This window comes from Canis lupus, chromosome 21, assembly GCF_048164855.1.
Source record: "Canis lupus baileyi chromosome 21, mCanLup2.hap1, whole genome shotgun sequence".
In the NCBI taxonomy this organism is placed as follows: Eukaryota; Metazoa; Chordata; class Mammalia; order Carnivora; family Canidae; genus Canis; species Canis lupus.
This window is the reverse complement of record NC_132858.1, coordinates 33,226,403-33,236,371: the sequence shown is the minus strand read 5'-3', so window position 1 is coordinate 33,236,371 and position 9,969 is coordinate 33,226,403. Positions and strand designations below refer to the sequence as shown.

Here is a 9,969-nt window from a genome sequence, read left to right as displayed (position 1 = left end):
TCTCCCTCTGCCTGTGTCCCTGCCTCTCTCTCTCTCTCTCTCTCTGTCTCTCATGAATAAATAAATAAAATCTTACAAAAAAAAAAAAAAAAAAAGGGACTGTAAAGAGTGTGATTCCTCATAACTACAAGCCCGTAAATTACTCTTAGGTTCAAGGCCTTAGAGATGTTCACAGAAATGGTGGCATCTTTCTGGCTTTAAATCTGCTCAATCTTTCTGGTTCCTGTTACATATCCTAACCACCTTTCAAAGTCCTGGATTTTGGCTCCTGGAATGAAGTTCCATGCATTTCTTTTTTTTTTTTTTTTTTTGTGTGTGTGTGATTTAATTAATTAATTTTTTTTTAAATTTATTTTTTTATTGGTGTTCAATTTACTAACATACAGAATAACACCCAGTGCCCGTCACCCATTCACTCCCACCCCCCGCCCTCCTCCCCTTCTACCACCCCTAGTTCGTTTCCCAGAGTTAGCAGTCTTTACGTTCTGTCTCCCTTTCTGATATTTCCCACACATTTCTTCTCCCTTCCCTTATTTTCCCTTTCACTATTATTTATATTCCCCAAATGAATGAGAACATATAATGTTTGTCCTTCTCCGACTGACTTACTTCACTCAGCATAATACCCTCCAGTTCCATCCACGTTGAAGCAAATGGTGGGTATTTGTCATTTCTAATAGCTGAGTAATATTCCATTGTATACATAAACCACATCTTCTTTATCCATTCATCTTTCGTTGGACACCGAGGCTCCTTCCACAGTTTGGCTATCGTGGCCATTGCTGCTAGAAACATCGGGGTGCAGGTGTCCCGGCGTTTCATTGCATTTGTATCTTTGGGGTAAATCCCCAACAGTGCAATTGCTGGGTCGTAGGGCAGGTCTATTTTTAACTGTTTGAGGAACCTCCACACAGTTTTCCAGAGTGGCTGCACCAGTTCACATTCCCACCAACAGTGTAAGAGGGTTCCCTTTTCTCCGCATCCTCTCCAACATTTGTTGTTTCCTGCCTTGTTAATTTTCCCCATTCTCACTGGTGTGAGGTGGTATCTCATTGTAGTTTTCATTTGTATTTCCCTGATGGCAAGTGATGCAGAGCATTTTCTCATATGCATGTTGGCCATGTCTATGTCTTCCTCTGTGAGATTTCTGTTCATGTCTTTTGCCTATTTCATGATTGGATTGTTTGTTTCTTTGGTGTTGAGTTAGAACAAATTATTTTAAGATTTGTGTGGAATCAGAAAAGACCCCGAATAGCCAGGGGAATTTTAAAAAAGAAAACCATATCTGGGGGCATCACAATGCCAGATTTCAGGTTGTACTACAAAGCTGTGGTCATCAAGACAGTGTGGTACTGGCACAAAAACAGACACATAGATCAGTGGAACAGAATAGAGAATCCAGAAGTGGACCCTGAACTTTATGGGCAACTAATATTCGATAAAGGAGGAAAGACTATCCATTGGAAGAAAGACAGTCTCTTCAATAAATGGTGCTGGGAAAATTGGACATCCACATGCAGAAGAATGAAACTAGACCACTCTCTTTCACCATACACAAAGATAAACTCAAAATGGATGAAAGATCTAAATGTGAGACAAGATTCCATCAAAATCTTAGAGAAGAACACAGGCAACACCCTTTTTGAACTCGGCCATAGTAACTTCTTGCAAGATACATCCACGAAGGCAAAAGAAACAAAAGCAAAAATGAACTATTGGGACTTCATCAAGATAAGAAGCTTTTGCACAGCAAAGGATACAGTCAACAAAACTCAAAAACAACCTACAGAATGGGAGAAGATATTTGCAAATGACATATCAGATAAAGGGCTAGTTTCCAAGATCTATAAAGTTCCATGCATTTCTGCATTCTGAAGCTCTCAACTTTCTGGTAATGACTACACCAGCAGTCCCAGATCCTGCTTACTTGCAAGATGGCAAATACCCAAGGACCAAGTGTCCACTGGTAACCAAAGGCTGAGAATTTGAATTAGGCCAATGGTGGTTGTACTGAACTCTTCTCTTTGGCCCCAATTTGGTCTGATTTTGTAAAGAATTGAATTTCTGTGGATTTGTGTAAAACTAATCAACCATTTGCTTTTATAAGGGGATTTTTAGGTGTCTTCAATCTAGCAGACTCATGATATTGAAATGTTTTGGTATAATCTGTTCTGAAACATTACATTTTCACCTTAGCAACTTTAACTAAGGTGTTATCAATACAAGTTTTTTTTGGCTTTCTAGTGTTATATCAAGAGTCATGATGACTTATTATTGTTTATAAATGGTATACATATTTTTCCAACAGATTTTTTCCCCCAACACTTTGGAAATTGTAGAAGTATACTTTTGAGTTAGGTCTAAAATTATGATTTTAATCTTAGAACCTAAAACCCAGCGAATGACTTCCGAAATGTAACAATTATAGCCAAAAAGCACTGAGATTGTTTTTTAATTTGACAAAGAGTCTAACAAGTAAATAATTTCAAATATAATAAATTCTTTACTAACATTAAAAAGAAATAAATGAAAATGCCATTCTATCCCAGATCTAAGAGAATATACTGAGTTGTTGAATACATGACTAGATATTCATGAAAAATGGAAAGTCATAGGGTTTTTATTTTTATATTTCAAAGTAAATAGCTTATTTTTTTAATGTTTCCACTTCTGACTTTTATAACTCTTAACTCATGACATATTTTATTACATCATTTTATAGTGCAAGTAACTGAGAAGTGTATTCTGAGACTATGAAAACTTTTAAACCAAGTTTTAATAGAGATCATAATTTACTTAGGGCTCTACAATCTCCCATAATGATCCATATTCTTTTATACTAGCCAAGTGCATATTGATCTTGCAAATTCAACTACATATACCAATTTGTTTGTTAAGAATGGACTGGAAAGGATAGTGAGAAATTCCCTCTCTTTTTAATATCTACTTCTCCAGATTAAAAACAATAGTGCTGGAATAGCACATTAGTTACACACTTTGGAGGCTTTTGCATCTGAGAACTGGATGGCTGATATCAACAGCACTAATATTAAACAAGCCCTCCTTCCATACAAATTAACTTCACACTGGTTTCACTTTATTGCTATTAAATCAAGATATTGAGAGTGGCTTTTAATGGTTACATCTGCTGCATATTTAGAATAATACTGATGTTGAAAGCAGTGCATTTCCTAGAGAAATACTTTTCACTGGGCAAGTGTGGGCATGGCCTCAAAGTCAATGCTAATATTATTCTTTCAAGTGTTTTTAACGAATATAAACATGACCTTTTATTGACTCATTTAAGACTCTTAGTGGACATCTTATAGTTCATATTACAATAACTGATCTTTAGGGATTCAAGTGGGCAATTACTCAGCTAAATAAAGGGATTGCTTTTCTAATCTACTCTGGTAATGTTTAGTTAACATGTTCAAAACAAAGCACAGGGAGACATTATTTCTTATTTCCTTTTTCTTAGGAGTCAGATGGGACTATCAATGAGCTCCTGCAGTGCCGTTACGACTGGGTTTTAGAAATGCATTATGTTAGAAATTCTATACAAATCTCAGAATTGTGAAGCAGAGAAGTTTGAGAAACGTTATTTTAATAATCCAATTGGCAGAGCAAATTTTTCAAGACATTGTGAGAAGGAACATATTTCCCCCATGATTTTCAGTTTATAATTAAAAGCTATGCTTCCTCTGTTCTACCAAAGAAGCATAAAATACTCAATTTGAGGACAAAACTACCATAGATATTCTTCATGCATATCCGAGAGACATATTCTCAGGACTGCAGGTATCAGTGCTGAATATAATTTTTTTAAATGAATATTCTGGAAATACATCATCACTCTCCCTGAAGATCCAGTATCAAATTAGAAATATGACTTGGGTGAAAGGCTAAAGAGCTTTGGATTACGAAGCTAGAGTAGCACCCAATAGGGGGGACTGGGTGGGGGTTGTGAATATTTTCTAACACCTGTTCAGAGGCACATACAATAAAATAAATTTCCTTAGGCAAACTCCAGACAGATGGTGATCGAGCTGAAACATCAAAGTAACAAGGGCACATGTATAGAAACCGCTTGATTCCTGAGACGGGTATTCATTCAGGGTTACTGTGGAAAATCTAGAAAGTGATTATTAGCGTATTCTTTCTCCGTAGTACAGGCTCAGGGAACCTACCTCTCATGTCCTCGGGGTGTGGGCCCCCCCCCTTCTCCTTTGAGATGTGCTCTCCTGGGAAACCTCATTCATGAGTGTGGTTCTTGTTTCGCTCTATGAAGGGATGACTCTCATGCCCCTTCCTCCAAGATTGAGTCCCTTTCTGAATTCCAGATGAGGCCTTTTCTCTGGTGACTCACAGCACTTCAGAGCCATGACTTTCCCAAGGGAGTTTCTTATCCCCCCTACCTCTGTCGTTCCCTGGCACTCAGCTTTCAGCCCCTCCTGTAATCCTCAGTTCTGAGGGTAGCACAGCCATCTCCACAGTCACGTAAGTGGAAATCCTGAAAACAATGGGGAAAAAAGTCCATACTCTGTAGAAGTTTTCTTTAAGTGATTTTTTCAGTAAATAATCAGGATTATTATAGTTATGTAAGGTGTTCAAAACTTGTGGACAGAGCAAGACTCATGATAATACACAAAGATTGACAAATATTAAATGAATGCACTCTAATCCCCACACAAAACCTGTTCTTGCAAGTCTTCACCCCAGTACAAACTCTGATGTTTGCCTCCCCGGGGCAAGGGCTGATGGGCACTTGACCTTTTTGGTTTGACAAAAAGCCATTAAACCAGACTTCTGCCTTCAGAGAGGATTTTCTAAATCCTTTTCTTTTTTAGCATTTCAAGAACCAAGCCTGGAGGGCTTGGCTGAAAACATTCTTCTATATTATAGGAAAGAAACAATTGAGTCTAAGGTTTTCTGTCCTATGTTGGAAAATCCTCACGGGGATTGAGGAAAAAAACAGAAGTGTGAGAGAGAGAGATAGGGAGTTCCACATACAGGGTTCAGACCTCAGAATATTCAGAGACTTAGGGTTCACATCTACACAGATAAATTTTCTCCCTTGAGGTTTCATCAGAGTGTGGTATAAGGCCTAAAATTAAGGCCCACTGTTATGTGTTCCTTGATACATGGGAAAATGGAGAGGGACTTGAATGGCTTAACCACACTTCCCCTCCCCACTCTGGGTAGAGTCCCTTAGCCCAAACACTTGTGTATCACAAGGACTCGGTTCACCTCCTACTTATACTCATTCCAGTTTCCTGGAAGCTCCTATATTATCCAAATAAGCCTCATCATTCCTCTGTGGGAAAGAGAGTACCTCACTCTCCTGATAATGCGAAGTCTGCCTCCCACAGGACCTGGTGCAGCCCCCCCCCCCCCCCCCCCCGTGGCCCTGTGTGATAGGTGATACTCTCTTCTCCATACTAGGAGTACATGGCACTACGAACTGTTGTCAGTCTCTTCCACCCCGCACTGGGTGTCTCCATAATCCTAGGAAGAGAATCCCTCCCTTCTCAACAGAATGAAGAGCTAGCAATTAAAACACAGAAGCATATTAATCCTATACCAGGTTCTCACATTGCTTCTAAAATTATTCGTACAATATGTGTATTTGATCATATTTTTCCCTGGCTGAAACCACTGGGATGGTTGCTTGCTGATGTCTTTCAGTTGGATTCTTAGCAAAGCTCACAACATCTTCCATTTCCTGCCTCCATCTCTCTCTACATATTTCATGATATTTTGTTTCCTCTCTTTGCTTCAGCCACTCTGAGTTTTCTTTAATTTTTTGAGGACATACTAATTTTCTCCCCTTCCACGTCTCTGGATACAACCTTCCCTCTGCATCCCTATCATGAGCAAATCCACATGTACTTCTCATTCAGAAATCAGATGAATTATTAATGGTTTAAGAAAGTCTTACTTTGAAGCATCAGACTAAGTCAAGCTGCTCTGTTAAGCACTATCAAAACTTCTAAACCTCCTTTTATTTGATGCTATTTATTTTAGGGATATGTTCACCCCTTCAATCTCAAATTGTAAGACCAAAACGACAGGGCGGAGACTATGTCTGTCTTGTTCACAGCTGTATGCTCAATGTTTTGCCTACAGTAAGTTCTCAATATTTAATATGCATTGAATTATGACTGAAAGAATATATGATATCCTATAGAAGGGAAGAGAAATGATTGATGTTTTAGGAGCTTAGGAACAAGATCATCACGGACAAAAGCAAAGAACAACTAGGAAGCTGGCATCACAGGATTCAGAGCCAGAGCTACATTGAAATACTTCTCTACCCTTCTTAGCAAATCCAAATATTTTTAAATGATACTTTTTCTGCAATCTCAATTTCTTCTCTCTTCCTGATATTCTTACTGAGAACACGGCTTTTGCAAATATTCCTATTAACACGTCTCCTGGTTTTCTTTCTCTTCAAGCTCTTCCCCTTTCCCTTTTCCATCTCCCCGCCTCCAGCCGCCAGAAGCCATTTAATTAAACACCTCTCTACCCTAAGTTTACATATTTACTGGCCTTTATTGCAGCTTCTTTTCTGAGAGGTGAGGGAGGCCAATTCTTGGTTATCACATGTTGGTTTATTATTCATTATCCACTTGAAATACAATTAGCTAAAATATGTGTTTGCATTGAAAAGCAGAGATTTAAAAAACTTCAATTCCCCTTTGGTTACTTTTTTAATGTACTGTTATATCAATTTTAGAGTAGTATTGCTATGCATAATAGCAATACTAATATATATATATATTATATCTTAATTGTTATTCATCAAAGTTTTGAATATTATAATTTACAGGTATAATTCTTTTATTTTCACATACTTTAAAAATTAATAGGGCAAGAACTTTATTTTTTTTTTCATTTGTTTTTACTGAAGTTCGATTTGCCAACATATAGCATAACACCCAGTGCTCATCCCATCAAGTGCCTCCCTCAGTGCCTGTCGCCCAGTCACCCCGTACCCCCCACCTACCTCCCCTTCCACTACCCCTTGTTCATTTCCCAGAGTTAGGAGTCGCTCATGGTTTGTCCCCTCTTTAATTTTTCCCACTCAGTTCCCCTCCTTTCCCCTATAATCCCTTTCACTATTTCTTATATTCCCCGTATGAGTGAAACCACATGACGATTATCCTTCTCCGATTGACTTACTTCACTCAGCATAATACCCTCCAGTTCCACCCACGTTGAAGCAAATGGTGGGATTCGTCCTTTCTGATGGCTGAGGAATATCCCATTGTATACATAGACCACATCTTCTCTCTCCATTCATCTGTCGATGAACACCGAGGTTCCTTTTACACTTTGGCTATTGTGGACATTGCTACTGTGAACATTGGCGGGAGGAGGGGGGGGCAGATGTCCTGCCGTTTCACCGCATCTGTATCCTTGGGGTAAATCCCCAGCAGGGCAATTGCTGGGTCATAGGTATCTCTATTTTTAACTCTTTGAGGAACCTCCACGCAGTTTTCCAGAGTGGCTGCACCAGTTCACATTCCCACCAACAGTGCAGAGGGTTCCCCTTTCTCCGCATCCTCTCCAACATTTGTTGTTTCCTGTCTTGTTAATTTTCCCCATTCTCACTGGTGTGAGGTGGGATCTCATTGAGGTTTTGATTTGTGTTTCCCTGATGGCAAATGATGCGGAGCATTTTCACATGTGCTTGTTGGCCACCTCTATGTCTTCTTTGGTGAATGTCTGTTCATGTCTTCTGCCTATTTCATGCCTGAATTGTTTGTTTCTTGGATGTTGAGTTTAGTAAGTTCTTTATAGATCTTGGATACTAGCCCTTTATCTGATGTGTCATTTGCAAATATCTTCTCCCATTCTGTAGGTTGTCATAGTTTTGTTGACTGTTTCTTCTGCTGTGCAGAAGCTTTTTATCTTGATTAAGTCTCAATAGTTCATATTTGCTTTTGTTTCCCTTGCCTTCATAGATGTATCTTGCAAGAAGTTGCTGTGGCCAAGTTCAAACAGGGTGTTGTCTGTGTTCTCCTCTAGGATTTTGATCGATTCTTGTCTCACATTTAGATCTTTCACCCAGTTTGAGTTTATCTTTGTGTCTGGTGTAAGAGAATGGTCTAATTTCATTCTTCTGCATGTGGCTGTCCAATCTTCCCAGCACTATTTATTGAAGAGACTGTCCTTTTTCCAGTGGATAGTCTTTCCTGCTTTGTCAAATATTAGTTGACCATGGAGCTGAGGGCCCATTTCTGGGTTCTCTATTCTGTTCCATTGATCTCTGTGTCTGTTTTTTTTTTTTTTTAAGATTTTATTTATTTATTCATAGAGACAGAGAGAGGCAGAGACACAGGCAGAGGGAGAAGCAAGCACCATACAGAGAGCCTGATGTGGGACTCGATCCAGCGTCTCCAGGATCACGCCCTGGGCTGCAGGCGGTGCTAAACAGCTGCACCACCTGGGCCGCCCTCTGTGTCTGTTTCTGTGCCAGTACCACACTGTCTTGATGATCACAGCTTTGTAGTACAGCTTGAAATGCGGCATTGTGATGCTCCCAGCATTGATGTTTTTTCTCAATATTCCCCTGGCTATTTGCGATCTTTTCTGATTCCACACAAATCTTAAGATTATTTGTTCCAACTCTGTGAAGAAAGTCTGTGGTATATTGATAGGGATTGCACTGAACATGTACATTGCCCTGGGCAGCATTGACATTTTCAGAATATTTATTCTTCCAATCCATGAGCATGGAATGTTTTTCCATCTCCTCGTGTCTTACTCAATTTCTTTCAGAAGTGTTCTGTAGTTTTTAGGGTATAGATCCTTTACCTCTTTGGATAGGTTTATTCCCAGGTACTTTATGCTTTTGGGTGCAATTGTAAATGGGATTGATTCCTTTATTTCTTTATTCAATCTCATTGTTATTTATAGAAATGCCACTGATTTCTGGGCATTGATTTTGTATCCTGCCACTCTACCAAGTTGCTGTATGAGTTCTAACAATCTTGGGGTGGAGCCTTTTGGGTTTTCTATATACAGTATCATGTCATCTGCAGGGCAAGAACTTTATAGCAATATTTTCACAATCCAGGATATATGACTTTCCAGATTACACATGTTACTAAAAAGAATGTTTGCACTTTCTAATTAAGATATAGGGGGAAAAAACTTTGAGTGCAATACAAGCCCATACATACACAAACACACCAAGGCTCTCCTGTTGATTAAATAGATAATAATAATTCTCTATCTTATAATAAATTCCCAAATTGAGATTAATATTATATATCCAAATCTTGCTAAAAAGAATCTTATGCTTAATGGAAATCTGTGGTGATATTCATATTTTTGCATGTACTATGAAGGAAATTTAACTGATATCATCTGTTTGCTCATCAAGACCTGCCAAGTTATCTTCTTTCTTTGAGTAAACTGAAAACAAATGATTAGGGATCTGATGCCATACCATGCAAGACTCCTTTTTTGTGCATGTACTGTTTATTCCTTCAGATCCATAAGTTTCTACAAACTGTGTCCCACATACATAAATGCATTCTGAAAGGAAGGGGAATTTTTAAAATCCAGAGTATCTACGTGCATTCCATGCTGAAAAAATCACTGTTAGTACAATGTGTATGTGTTTTAAAACAGTTGGACACTTAAAAAAGTCTTGGCTTTTAAGATAATTACTATATGTAGAGCCATTTCCATCTAGGGTTGAATATGTGAAACAATCAGCATTGTATTTTTAATTTGTCAATAACACATTGTTCAGAAAATAAAGAATATAATGTTTACTGAAGAGTCAATTTTTTTTGGAGAGAGGGAGACATAAAGGGTTTTTAACTGGGAACTTTGCATGTAAAGATTGTGGTTTTTTTTTCTTTATCGTAAGTGTACTCTTTAATCTCCACTCTCTATTTTCCTCCATCCTTCACACACCTCCCCTTTGGTAATCATCAGTTTGTTCTCTAT

At 38.5% G+C, this 9,969-nt stretch overlaps 1 long non-coding RNA gene across 1 annotated transcript in view; it reads right to left on the bottom strand.

The window, feature by feature from the left end:
• The window catches only part of LOC140612994 (uncharacterized), a 34,081-nt gene that overhangs the window by 4,136 nt on the left and 19,976 nt on the right, over positions 1 to 9,969 (bottom strand). The window contains exon 2 of the long non-coding RNA XR_012014102.1: positions 4,191 to 4,513. This is a non-coding gene — a long non-coding RNA (uncharacterized lncRNA). The remainder of the gene's footprint in view (positions 1 to 4,190; positions 4,514 to 9,969) is intronic.